General features: G+C 58.3%; 2 non-coding genes and 1 pseudogene across 2 annotated transcripts; all 3 read left to right on the top strand.

The window, feature by feature from the left end:
- The first annotated feature begins 6690 nt into the window (after positions 1-6690).
- On the top strand, positions 6691-8611 carry LOC114938519 (small subunit ribosomal RNA). Its single transcript, XR_014926316.1, has one exon. It is a non-coding gene; the product is annotated as a small subunit ribosomal RNA (ribosomal RNA).
- An 807-nt stretch (positions 8612-9418) lies between these two features.
- LOC114938517 (5.8S ribosomal RNA) lies at positions 9419-9573 on the top strand. Its single transcript, XR_003821086.1, has one exon. It is a non-coding gene; the product is annotated as a 5.8S ribosomal RNA (ribosomal RNA).
- Positions 9574-10613: 1040 nt separating this feature from the next.
- The window catches only part of LOC114938515 (large subunit ribosomal RNA), a 4832-nt pseudogene continuing 2596 nt past the window's right edge, over positions 10614-12849 (top strand).

Genomic DNA, 12849 nt, shown 5'->3' with positions numbered 1-12849 from the left:
TGGGCGGGGCCGGTGGTTGCGAAGCTACCATCCGTGGGATTATGCCTGAACGCCTCTAAGGCCGTATCCTCTCTAGTCGAAGGTGGCAATGATATCTCTAGGAGTCTCGTGAGTCGAAAGGCTCAAAACAATGTGACGCTACTAGGCGGCCGGTCCTCGGGCCGGTCGTCGCACGAGCCCGGTTTGCCGTACGGCGCCATCGCCCGTCGTCGGGATCTCACCGCTACGACGGCACGGCGTCTAACGGTCGATCATGGGTTTCGCAAGTTCGATGTCGAGACTCGGAATCGTCTGTAGACGACTTAGGTACCTGGCGGGGTGTTGTACTCGGTAGAGCAGTTACCACAGCTGCGATCTGTTGAGACTCAGCCCTCGGCTTGGGGATTCGTCTTGTCGGTTAGACGAGACCCCACACGTTCGACGGCGAAAGCAACACGCCGCGAACGGACTTGGATGAATTTCTCGCTCGCCGGCGAAAGCAACACGCCGCGAACGGACTTGGAAAAATTTCTCGCTCGCCGGCGAAAGCAACACGCCGCGAACGGACTTGGAAGAATTTCTCGCTCGCCCGGCGAAAGCAACACGCCGCGAACGGACTTGGATGAATTCTATCGCTCGCCGGCGAAAGCAACACGCCGCGAACGGACTTGGGAGAATTTCTCGCTCGCCGGCGAAAGCAACACGCCGCGAACGGACTTGGATGAATTTCTCGCCTCGTCCGGCGAAAGCAACACGCCGCGAACGGACTTGGAAGAATTTCTCGCTCGCCCGGCGAAAGCAACACGCCGCGAAGCGAACTTGGAATGAATTTGTCGCTCGCCCGGCGAAATCAACACGCCGCGAGCGAACTTGGAAAAAGCGGCTTGTGCGGCCGGAGGTGTCGCCCGCCAACGAAAGCAACACGCCGCGAATCGGACTTGGGGTACGGGCGGCGCGTTGCCGCCGGAGGTGTCGCCCGCCAACGAAAGCAACACGCCGCGAACGGACATGGAATGAATTTGCTCGCTCGCCCGGCGAAAGCAACACGCCGCGAACGGAATTGGAATGAATTTCGTCGCTCGCCCGGTGAAAGCAACACGCCGCGAAGCGGAACTTGGAAAAAGCGGCTTGTGCGGCCGGAGGTGTCGCCCGCCAACGAAAGCAACACGCCGCGATCGGACTTGGGTTACGGGCGGCGCGTGCCGCCGGAGGTGTCGCCCGCCAACGAAAGCAACACGCCGCGAATCGGACTTGGAAGAATTTCTCGCTCGCCCGGCGAAAGCAACACGCCGCGAACGGACTTGGAAGAATTTCTCGCTCGCCGGCGAATGCAACACGCCGCGAACGGACTTGGATGAATTTCTCGCTCGCCCGGCGATAGCAACACGCCGCGAACGGACTTGGAAGAATTTCTCGCTCGCCCGGCGAAAGCAACACGCCGCGAGAGAACTTGGAAGAATTTGTCGCTCGCCCGGCGAAAGCAACACGCCGCGAGTGAACTGGAAAAAGCGGCTTGTGCGGCCGGAGGTGTCGCCCGCCAACGAAAGCAACACGCCGCGATCGGACTTGGGTTACGAGCGGCTCGTGCCGCCGGAGGTGTCGCCCGCCAACGAAGCAACACGCCGCGATCGTACTTGGGTTACGGGCGGCGCGTGCCGCCGGAGGTGTCGCCCGCTAATCAAGGCAACACGCCGCTATCGGGCCTGGAAAAATTTCTCGCTCGCCGGCGAGAGCAACGCGCCGCGAGCGAACTTGCGCCTGTTCCCGAGTTCTCGCTTGTACCGCTAACGAGCGAGCTAAATGAGATTAATTAAATGAGGACGCATCGGAAAGTTTATTCGTGCAAACACTCCGGCTTCGCTTATCGGCATCCTGCCTGCATTCGTCCACGTATCGGTCGTAGAATCTCGAAGATTGTGCATCCGACGAGCGGTAGCCGGGAATTAGCAGATATCGTAATAATCGTGTCGCGCGGTCGTGCGGAGCGTCGAAAAGTACGAAACCTTTGTCCGAAACGTATTTCCGTATCGTAGCATTATCTCCTCGTAGCGGCGCTACTCGCCGTCAAGTGCCCCGGAGGTACCGCCGGCGGGCGACGGACTTGGTGAAATTATTCGGTCGTCCGGAGGTGTCGCCCGTCCCGGAGGTGCCGTCCGTGCCCTAAGTTGACGCCGGCCGTTATGTGGTGCCGCACGTATAATCACGCGCCGTAACGAGCCGTCTCGGTTGCCGCGCGCGCGATTTCGCATCGGGCGAGTGTTCCGTACCGTAATCGCGGTCACCGCAGCTTGCGTGTTGCGTATCATCCGTAATAATTCGAAATATATGTCTCCGACACGTGGGTTTGAGAGACACGTTTCGAGTTAGTAATCGGACAGCGCTCTTATGTCGAGCGAGCGCCGAATAGTAAGTAACTTTCGTCCGAAACGTTTTTACGTAGCTCTCCTCGTTGCGGCGCCGTAAATCGTCGTTAAGTGTTCCGGAGGTACCGCCGGCGGTCGTCTGACTTCGAGAGTTCATTCGGTCGTCCGGAGGTGCCGCCCGTCCCGGAGGTGTCGCCGGTCGGCCGTGGTTGCCGGAGGTGTCGCCCGGCCCGGAGGTGACGCCGGTCGGCCGTGGTTCCCGGAGGTGTCGCCCGGCCCGGAGGTGTCGCCGGTCGGCCGTGGTTCCCGGAGGTGTCGCCCGTCCCGGAGGTGCCGTCCGTCCCCTAAGTTGACGCCGGCCGTTATGTGGTGCCGCACGTATAATCACGCCCGTAACGAGCCGTCTCGGTTGCCGCGCGCGCGATTTCGCATCGGGCGAGTGTTCCGTACCGTAATCGCGGTCACCGCAGCTTGCGTGTTGCGTATCATCCGTAATAATTCGAAATATATGTCTCCGACACGTGGGTTTGAGAGACACGTTTCGAGTTAGTAATCGGACAGCGCCCTTATGTCGAGCGAGCGCCGAATAGTAAGTAACTTTCGTCCGAAACGTTTTTACGTAGCTCTCCTCGTTGCGGCGCCGTAAATCGTCGTTAAGTGTTCCGGAGGTACCGCCGGCGGTCGTCTGACTTCGAGAGTTCATTCGGTCGTCCGGAGGTGCCGCCCGTCCCGGAGGTGTCGCCGGTCGGCCGTGGTTGCCGGAGGTGTCGCCCGGCCCGGAGGTGACGCCGGTCGGCCGTGGTTCCCGGAGGTGTCGCCCGGCCCGGAGGTGTCGCCGGTCGGCCGTGGTTCCCGGAGGTGTCGCCCGTCCCGGAGGTGCCGTCCGTCCCCTAAGTTGACGCCGGCCGTTATGTGGTGCCGCACGTATAATCACGCCCGTAACGAGTCGTCTCGGTTGCCGCGCGCGCGATTTCGCATCGGGCGAGTGTTCCGTACCGTAATCGCGGTCACCGCAGCTTGCGTGTTGCGTATCATCCGTAATAATTCGAAATATATGTCTCCGACACGTGGGTTTGAGAGACACGTTTCGAGTTAGTAATCGGACAGCGCCCTTATGTCGAGCGAGCGCCGAATAGTAAGTAACTTTCGTCCGAAACGTTTTTACGTAGCTCTCCTCGTTGCGGCGCCGTAAATCGTCGTTAAGTGTTCCGGAGGTACCGCCGGCGGTCGTCTGACTTCGAGAGTTCATTCGGTCGTCCGGAGGTGCCGCCCGTCCCGGAGGTGTCGCCGGTCGGCCGTGGTTGCCGGAGGTGTCGCCCGGCCCGGAGGTGACGCCGGTCGGCCGTGGTTCCCGGAGGTGTCGCCCGGCCCGGAGGTGTCGCCGGTCGGCCGTGGTTCCCGGAGGTGTCGCCCGTCCCGGAGGTGCCGTCCGTCCCCTAAGTTGACGCCGGCCGTTATGTGGTGCCGCACGTATAATCACGCCCGTAACGAGCCGTCTCGGTTGCCGCGCGCGCGATTTCGCATCGGGCGAGTGTTCCGTACCGTAATCGCGGTCACCGCAGCTTGCGTGTTGCGTATCATCCGTAATAATTCGAAATATATGTCTCCGACACGTGGGTTTGAGAGACACGTTTCGAGTTAGTAATCGGACAGCGCCCTTATGTCGAGCGAGCGCCGAATAGTAAGTAACTTTCGTCCGAAACGTTTTTACGTAGCTCTCCTCGTTGCGGCGCCGTAAATCGTCGTTAAGTGTTCCGGAGGTACCGCCGGCGGTCGTCTGACTTCGAGAGTTCATTCGGTCGTCCGGAGGTGCCGCCCGTCCCGGAGGTGTCGCCGGTCGGCCGTGGTTGCCGGAGGTGTCGCCCGGCCCGGAGGTGCCGCCGGTCGGCCGTGGTTCCCGGAGGTGTCGCCCCGGCCCGGAGGTGTCGCCGGTCGGCCGTGGTTCACCGGAGGGTGGTCGCCCGTCCCGGAGGTGCCGTCCGGATCCTGGAGGTGCCGCCCGGCCCGGAGGTGCCGCCCGCCCGGAGCGTGCCGCTGGTCGGCCTTGTTCCCGGAGGTGTCGCCCGGCCCGGAGGTGCCGCCCGACCCGGAGGTGTCAGCCCGGCCCGGAGGTGACGCCTGTCGGCCGTGGGGTTCCCGGAGGTGTCGCCCTGCCCGGAGGTGGTCCGCCGGTAGGCCTTGGTTTCCGCGGAGGTGTCGCCCGTCCCGGAGGTGCCGTCCGTCACCTAAGTTGACGACGGCCGTTATGTGGTGCCGCACGTATAATCACGCCCGTAACGAGCCGTCTCGGTTGCCGCGCGCGCGATTTCGCATCGGGCGAGTGTTCCGTACCGTAATCGCGGTCACCGCAGCTTGCGTGTTGCGTATCATCCGTAATAATTCGAAATATATGTCTCCGACACGTGGGTTTGAGAGACACGTTTCGAGTTAGTAATCGGACAGCGCCCTTATGTCGAGCGAGCGCCGAATAGTAAGTAACTTTCGTCCGAAACGTTTTTACGTAGCTCTCCTCGTTGCGGCGCCGTAAATCGTCGTTAAGTGTTCCGGAGGTACCGCCGGCGGTCGTCTGACTACGAGAGTTCATTCGGTCGTCCGGAGGTGCCGCCCGTCCCGGAGGTGTCGCCGGTCGGCCGTGGTTGCCGGAGGTGTCGCCCGGTCCGGAGGTGCCGCCGGTCGGCCGATGTTCCCGGAGGTGTCGCCCGGCCCGGAGGTGTCGCCGGTCGGCCGTGGTTCCCGGAGGTGTCGCCCGTCCCGGAGGTGCCGTCCGGTCCGGAGGTGCCGCCCGGCCCGGAGGTGCCGCCCGGCCCGGAGGTGCCGTCCGGTCCGGAGGTGCCGCCCGGCCCGGAGGTGCCGCTGGTCGGCCCTGTTTCCCGGAGGTGTCGCCCGGCCCGGAGGTGCCGCCCGACCCGGAGGTGCCGCCCGGCCCGGAGGTGCCGCCCGGCCCGGAGGTACCGTCGGTGCTTATACCTTATTGTCCCGGCATTTCGTTTGTTTCCTTCTTAATTAATGCTAATTATCGTTGTTTGACATTCGCCATACGGCTATCGTGATAATATTTTATCGTACAATAGGACTTTTCGATCGTTCGCTCTCCGCGACAATGTCTCGATTGAACGCGCCTTTCGGCGCTCGCGCTCGTATACGGCCGTGCGTAGGACCGTGCGTCGCCGACCGCCTGGCCGGCCGGTTGGGTACTATAAGAGATACGTCGCGCTCGGCGCGTCGAACGAGTCGAGCGAGTCCGGACGAGTCGTAAACGTACTTTCTCGAGTCTCTCGCCACTCAGGCGTGTTTCGACCGCTCTCCGTACCGTCGCCGACCGCTTGGCCGGTCGGTTGGGTACTATAAGAGGTAGGAGAGATTAATATTGTACGTGTCGCGCTCTCGACGTTGACAAACGAAGAATCGCCCGAACGGGTCGAGAACGGATTTTGTCGAGTCGCGACTCTGACACGGAGAGAGAACATTTATATAAAATGTTTGATTTTGGAAACCACGAATATATAAAATAATATACGATCGTCGCAGAACGCGCCGCCGCCAAGTCTTCTCATGCTTGGAGGTTGCGTGTCTCGCGAGAACGTACGTTCGACTCTCGCGTCGTCTCGTATTCCTCTTCGCCGGGGATTACGGTGCGGCTCTTCTCGTTCGTCGCCGAACGCGCGCAAAATTAACGCACACTTATTTATTACGAGCACAGCATTGCCACGAGTCGGTGTCGCAAGACCGAATGGCTCTTATGTGGCGCGCACGCCTCTAGTGTGTTGGCCGCGCGGTTCCCTCTCGTTTCGTACGCAGCAGCGGAATCGTCGCGCTTACCGAGCATCTACTCCACGGATACGAGTTTGCGGGAAGAGTTGCTTCTTCCCGCTCGCTTTGTACGCCGTAGCGAAATCTTATTGCTGGTCGTGTGCGGTTAAACGCGTACGAACCAGACAGAACAGTCCTCGACGTCTAAGCATCGCCATCGTCGATCTAGCGTCAGGGTGAATCGCGCGGTCTCTCGAGACCGCGCATCATAACATTTGGGAGAATAAGAACACTAGTATTTTGATCTTGTGGATTTTTGAACGGAGATGAGGAGGAGGAAGAAGAGGAGAGGCGGCGGCGTCGGGGGTTTACTCTCGCCTCCGTCGTTCTCTCGTACGCTTTACATAATAGCGTTAAACACAGCAGAGTGTCGCCGACCGGCTGAGCAAGACCGGCGGCAAATAAAATGGCACATACGAGCGTGTCGCGCGCGCGTCGGTGTTTCGGCATCGAACGCGCGCGCGCGCGAAAAAGAGCTAGCGACGAGTCTTCGGGCTCGCTCGCGAGTTACTCCCTTGCGAGTAACCGAACACGAAGCTCCCTGGTTGATCCTGCCAGTAGTCATATGCTTGTCTCAAAGATTAAGCCATGCATGTCTCAGTGCATGCCGAATTAAGGTGAAACCGCGAATGGCTCATTAAATCAGTTATGGTTCATTAGATTGTACCCACATTTACTTGGATAACTGTGGTAATTCTAGAGCTAATACATGCAAAACAGAGTCCCGACCAGTGATGGAAGGGACGCTTTTATTAGATCAAAACCAATCGGTGGCGGGCGGCTCGCCGTTCGTCCACCGTTTATTTTGGTGACTCTGAATAACTTTGTGCTGATCGCACGGTCCTAGCACCGGCGACGCATCTTTCAAATGTCTGCCTTATCAACTGTCGATGGTAGGTTCTGCGCCTACCATGGTTGTAACGGGTAACGGGGAATCAGGGTTCGATTCCGGAGAGGGAGCCTGAGAAACGGCTACCACATCCAAGGAAGGCAGCAGGCGCGCAAATTACCCACTCCCGGCACGGGGAGGTAGTGACGAAAAATAACGATACGGGACTCATCCGAGGCCCCGTAATCGGAATGAGTACACTTTAAATCCTTTAACGAGGATCCATTGGAGGGCAATTCTGGTGCCAGCAGCCGCGGTAATTCCAGCTCCAATAGCGTATATTAAAGTTGTTGCGGTTAAAAAGCTCGTAGTTGAATCTGTGTCGCACACCGTCGGTTCACCGCTCGCGGTGTTTAACTGGCGTGATGTGGGACGTCCTACCGGTGGGCTTAGCCTCGCGAGGGGCGGCCCAACTAATATCCCGTCGCGGTGCTCTTTACTGAGTGTCAAGTCGGGCCGGTACGTTTACTTTGAACAAATTAGAGTGCTTAAAGCAGGCTACCTTCGCCTGAATACTGCGTGCATGGAATAATGGAATAGGACCTCGGTTCTATTTTGTTGGTTTTCGGAACCCCGAGGTAATGATTAATAGGGACAGATGGGGGCATTCGTATTGCGACGTTAGAGGTGAAATTCTTGGATCGTCGCAAGACGGACAGAAGCGAAAGCATTTGCCAAAAATGTTTTCATTAATCAAGAACGAAAGTTAGAGGTTCGAAGGCGATCAGATACCGCCCTAGTTCTAACCATAAACGATGCCAGCTAGCGATCCGCCGAAGTTCCTCCGATGACTCGGCGGGCAGCTTCCGGGAAACCAAAGCTTTTGGGTTCCGGGGGAAGTATGGTTGCAAAGCTGAAACTTAAAGGAATTGACGGAAGGGCACCACCAGGAGTGGAGCCTGCGGCTTAATTTGACTCAACACGGGAAACCTCACCAGGCCCAGACACCGGAAGGATTGACAGATTGATAGCTCTTTCTTGATTCGGTGGGTGGTGGTGCATGGCCGTTCTTAGTTGGTGGAGCGATTTGTCTGGTTAATTCCGATAACGAACGAGACTCTAGCCTGCTAAATAGGCGTACCTTATGGTATCGCGAAGGCCCCCGGCTTCGGCTGGCGGGTTTTTACTACCAACGTACAAACAAATCTTCTTAGAGGGACAGGCGGCTTCTAGCCGCACGAGATTGAGCAATAACAGGTCTGTGATGCCCTTAGATGTTCTGGGCCGCACGCGCGCTACACTGAAGGAATCAGCGTGTGTTCCCTGGCCGAAAGGCCCGGGTAACCCGCTGAACCTCCTTCGTGCTAGGGATTGGGGCTTGCAATTGTTCCCCATGAACGAGGAATTCCCAGTAAGCGCGAGTCATAAGCTCGCGTTGATTACGTCCCTGCCCTTTGTACACACCGCCCGTCGCTACTACCGATTGAATGATTTAGTGAGGTCTTCGGACTGGTGCGCGGCAATGTCTCGGCATTGCCGATGTTGCCGGGAAGATGACCAAACTTGATCATTTAGAGGAAGTAAAAGTCGTAACAAGGTTTCCGTAGGTGAACCTGCGGAAGGATCATTAACGTTCCGGAGGTCCTGCTCTGCGTCGAGAGTCCTCTCTTTTGGGAGAGACGCGCGCTCGCAGCAGTCGGCGACTGAATGGACGCGCTGAAAAGGCGCTCTCAGAGAAAAAGAAAATAACGGATTTGACGGAATTTGTTGTTGTGTTTTGATATAACGACGGACGCCGTCGCGCCTCTCTGACCGAAAGTAGTCGGCAAGCAGAGCAGCGCGCCCGGCGGTGTTCGACGACGATTCGGAGCGAGACGCTTCGCGATCACGCTCGTGTGTGTGCCATTCTCCGGCCATACACACACGCAGAGCGTCGATTCGGCGTTGAGCGCGAACCGGTGGTAACCTATGCCCGCGCACGCGTGTGTGCAGCACCCACGACGTTCGTCGACGCGCGCCCTCCCCGTTGTCGCGGGGCAGCGGTCAGCGTGCCGAGAACACACGGTGTGCGACCGCGAGTGCCGAGCGAGAGGACCCCCATATATTATTATAATATATATATATATAACACAGAGAAGGGATCGATGATATTTCGACCAATCTGTCAACTGTGTCGGTCCGACGGTTTCTTCAAAGAGCTTCCGCCCCGGCTCTCCCGTTGCGGGAGAGACGCTCCGAACGAGAAACACACAACTCTATCTTTGTGCCGTAGCCTTCCCTGGCGGGAGGCGGCGGTCCGCGCGCGTCCTCGGACGCGCGCGGACAGGCTGATCGAAGAGCCACCACGATTATTCTCTCTCTCTCTCGTCCGAGAGAAGAGACCACGATGGTTGAACGAGAAGCGCGTTTCTTCGCGAACGCAAAAATTTCGAACGATTACCCTGAACGGTGGATCACTTGGCTCGTGGGTCGATGAAGAACGCAGCTAATTGCGCGTCAACTTGTGAACTGCAGGACACATGAACATCGACATTTCGAACGCACATTGCGGTCCACGGATACAATTCCCGGACCACGCCTGGCTGAGGGTCGTTTTAGTACCCCTAAACTGCTTGCGCCCGAAAAGCGCGCACGGCCACGACGCGGGCGACCAGAGAATGGCGCGCGCGTCGCCTGTGCCCTGTGCAACGCTTACAATGGGCGTACGAGCGATCGTTGGACGTTCGCCCGAGGTGTCTGTGCCGCGCCGACCGGCCGCGGTGCAAATCCTGGCGTCGTCTGAAATGACACACCGAAATAATAATAATAATAATGAGGAGGAGAAGCGCACAAGCGTGTAAAACGTTGGCGAACGCGCGCCCAGAGAATGCTGCGCGAATTAAGAGGGGGAGCGTGTTTGTGTATCCAAGTCGTGTGTGTACGCGAGAGCCGAGGAGAAATGGGATGAGAGTAAGAGCGCGCGCGAAGGGAGCAACAAACGGCCAAAAAAAGGGTCAGGACGGTGAATGGCACCGCTTTCCCTAGAGCGGCGCGTGCGTCGTTGTCTCCCGAAAGTAGGTAGCGCTTGTCTCACCGTCTCTCCTCTCCGTACATCACACAGACTGACCGGACTGCTCTCGCACTCTGTGCCGCGTCTCTCGGTGCGATAGCGCTCGCGCGTCTTATGCCGAGGCGCCCTTGCCCGCACACATAACGGTATTACGGAGAAATATACGGCGCGTCGTCGTCCGGCGGAGAGAGCATTCGTAATCCTTTACCTCTTTACGGAGAAGGGTTTTGAATCGCGAGCCGACCGCGTGTCCGAGTCCACGAAATTTTCGTAAAGCGAAAAAAGGGGACCGGCGCGCCGCGTCGTGTACTCGTCGAATCGATTCCGCCCGAATTTCGTATATAAAAGAGAAAAGGGAGAGCCGAGAATCTCGAACCCCGCGATATATCGTCTCCATTACCACCAACGAGTGTGTGTGCGGTTAGCGCCCCGGCGATTTGCCTTCTCGCGTATTTCGTGTGCTGCCGCTGCTGCTCTCTCGTTCGACGCTCTCTCTCTCTCCCTCTTATAATATATATTATAGAGGAGAGACGACGATGAGCGACGCGGAGGAGGCAAACGGCTACGAAAACTCACTATGCGACGACCTCAGAGCAGGCGAGATTACCCGCTGAATTTAAGCATATTATTAAGCGGAGGAAAAGAAACTAACCAGGATTTCCTTAGTAGCGGCGAGCGAACAGGAAAGAGCCCAGCACCGAATCCCGCGGTTCCGCCGCAGGGAAATGTGGTGTTTGGGAGGATCCGCTTATCCCGAGGTGCCGCGTCGCGTCCAAGTCCATCTTGAATGGGGCCACTTACCCGTAGAGGGTGCCAGGCCCGTAGCGACCGGTGCGCGCCTCGGGAGGATCTCTCCTTAGAGTCGGGTTGCTTGAGAGTGCAGCTCTAAGTGGGTGGTAAACTCCATCTAAGGCTAAATACGACCACGAGACCGATAGCGAACAAGTACCGTGAGGGAAAGTTGAAAAGAACTTTGAAGAGAGAGTTCAAGAGTACGTGAAACCGTTCAGGGGTAAACCTAAGAAACCCAAAAGATCGAACGGGGAGATTCATCGTCAGCGGCGCTGGCTTCGCGTCGGTCGGCGATGTCCCGCGGAGTCCTTGCGGCTCGCGCGCGGGCACGCTACCGTGCGCCGATGTCCGGCGCTCGTCGTCGTGCACTTCTCCCCAAGTAGAACGTCGCGACCCGCTGGGTGTCGGTCTACGGCCCGGGTGCGGTGTCTGTCGCGTCGCCGGTAAAACGGCACGCGACAAACCCTCGGTCGCCCGGCCGGCTGCTCGGCGGTACGCGCAAGGTATCAGGCCGCACTATTCACGGTGCGTCGAGACCGTCGCAAGCGCGCGCCACGGTACTCGGAGGTTACGGACTTCGCGCCGTCCCCGGTCCTGGCCCGCTGTTGGTTACAGTACGGTACACCTTCGACAGGCCTGCGAACGTCTCCCGCGGTCTCGCGGGAGACCGATACCGGTCGGCGACGCTACTGCTTTGGGTACTCTTAGGACCCGTCTTGAAACACGGACCAAGGAGTCTAACATGTACGCGAGTCATTGGGACTTGTCGCGAGACCTAAAGGCGTAATGAAAGTGAAGGTCGGCCCTGGCCGTCGACCTAGGGAGGATGGGCCGCGTCGCGATGCGGCCTCGCACTCCCGGGGCGTCTCGTTCTCATCGCGAGAAGAGGCGCACCCAGAGCGTACACGTTGGGACCCGAAAGATGGTGAACTATGCCTGGTCAGGACGAAGTCAGGGGAAACCCTGATGGAGGTCCGTAGCGATTCTGACGTGCAAATCGATCGTCGGAACTGGGTATAGGGGCGAAAGACTAATCGAACCATCTAGTAGCTGGTTCCCTCCGAAGTTTCCCTCAGGATAGCTGGCACTCGGCCGTTCCGCACGGAACGCGCGCGAGTCTCATCTGGTAAAGCGAATGATTAGAGGCCTTGGGGCCGAAACGACCTCAACCTATTCTCAAACTTTAAATGGGTGAGATCTCTGGCTTTCTTGAATTATGAAGCCACGAGCATCTTCGGATCAGAGTGCCAAGTGGGCCATTTTTGGTAAGCAGAACTGGCGCTGTGGGATGAACCAAACGCAGAGTTAAGGCGCCCAACTCGACGCTCATGGGACACCATGAAAGGCGTTGGTTGCTTAAGACAGCAGGACGGTGGCCATGGAAGTCGGAATCCGCTAAGGAGTGTGTAACAACTCACCTGCCGAAGCAACTAGCCCTGAAAATGGATGGCGCTGAAGCGTCGAGCCTATACTCTGCCGTCAGCGGCAAGTGGGGCGGCAACCGGGAGCGGGCGTTAGTCTTCTCTCGCGTCGTCACGAAGCCCTGACGAGTAGGAGGGTCGCGACGGTGAGCGCAGAAGGGTCTGGGCGCGAGCCTGCCTGGAGCCGCCGTCGGTGCAGATCTTGGTGGTAGTAGCAAATACTCCAGCGAGGCCCTGGAGGACTGACGTGGAGAAGGGTTTCGTGTGAACAGCCGTTGCACACGAGTCAGTCGATCCTAAGCCCTAGGAGAAATCCTATGTCAATGACGGCGTACAATATACTCGAGTGTCGAGAAATAATAATAAATATTATACGAAGGACACACGCCCGTCGGGCGAAAGGGAATCCGGTTCCTATTCCGGAACCCGGCAGCGGAACCGCATACAATTCGGGCCCTCGTAAGAGTGTTCGTCGGGGTAACCCAAAATGACCTGGAGACGCCGTCGGGAGATCCGGGAAGAGTTTTCTTTTCTGTATAAGCGTTCGAGTTCCCTGGAAACCTCTAGCAGGGAGATAGGGTTTGGAACGCGAAGAGCACCGCAGTT

Source organism: Nylanderia fulva, unplaced genomic scaffold (genome assembly GCF_048542155.1).
Source record: "Nylanderia fulva isolate GAGA-0341 unplaced genomic scaffold, ASM4854215v1 Scaffold819, whole genome shotgun sequence".
In the NCBI taxonomy this organism is placed as follows: domain Eukaryota; kingdom Metazoa; phylum Arthropoda; class Insecta; order Hymenoptera; family Formicidae; genus Nylanderia; species Nylanderia fulva.
This window is presented reverse-complemented; position numbering and strand designations above follow the sequence as displayed.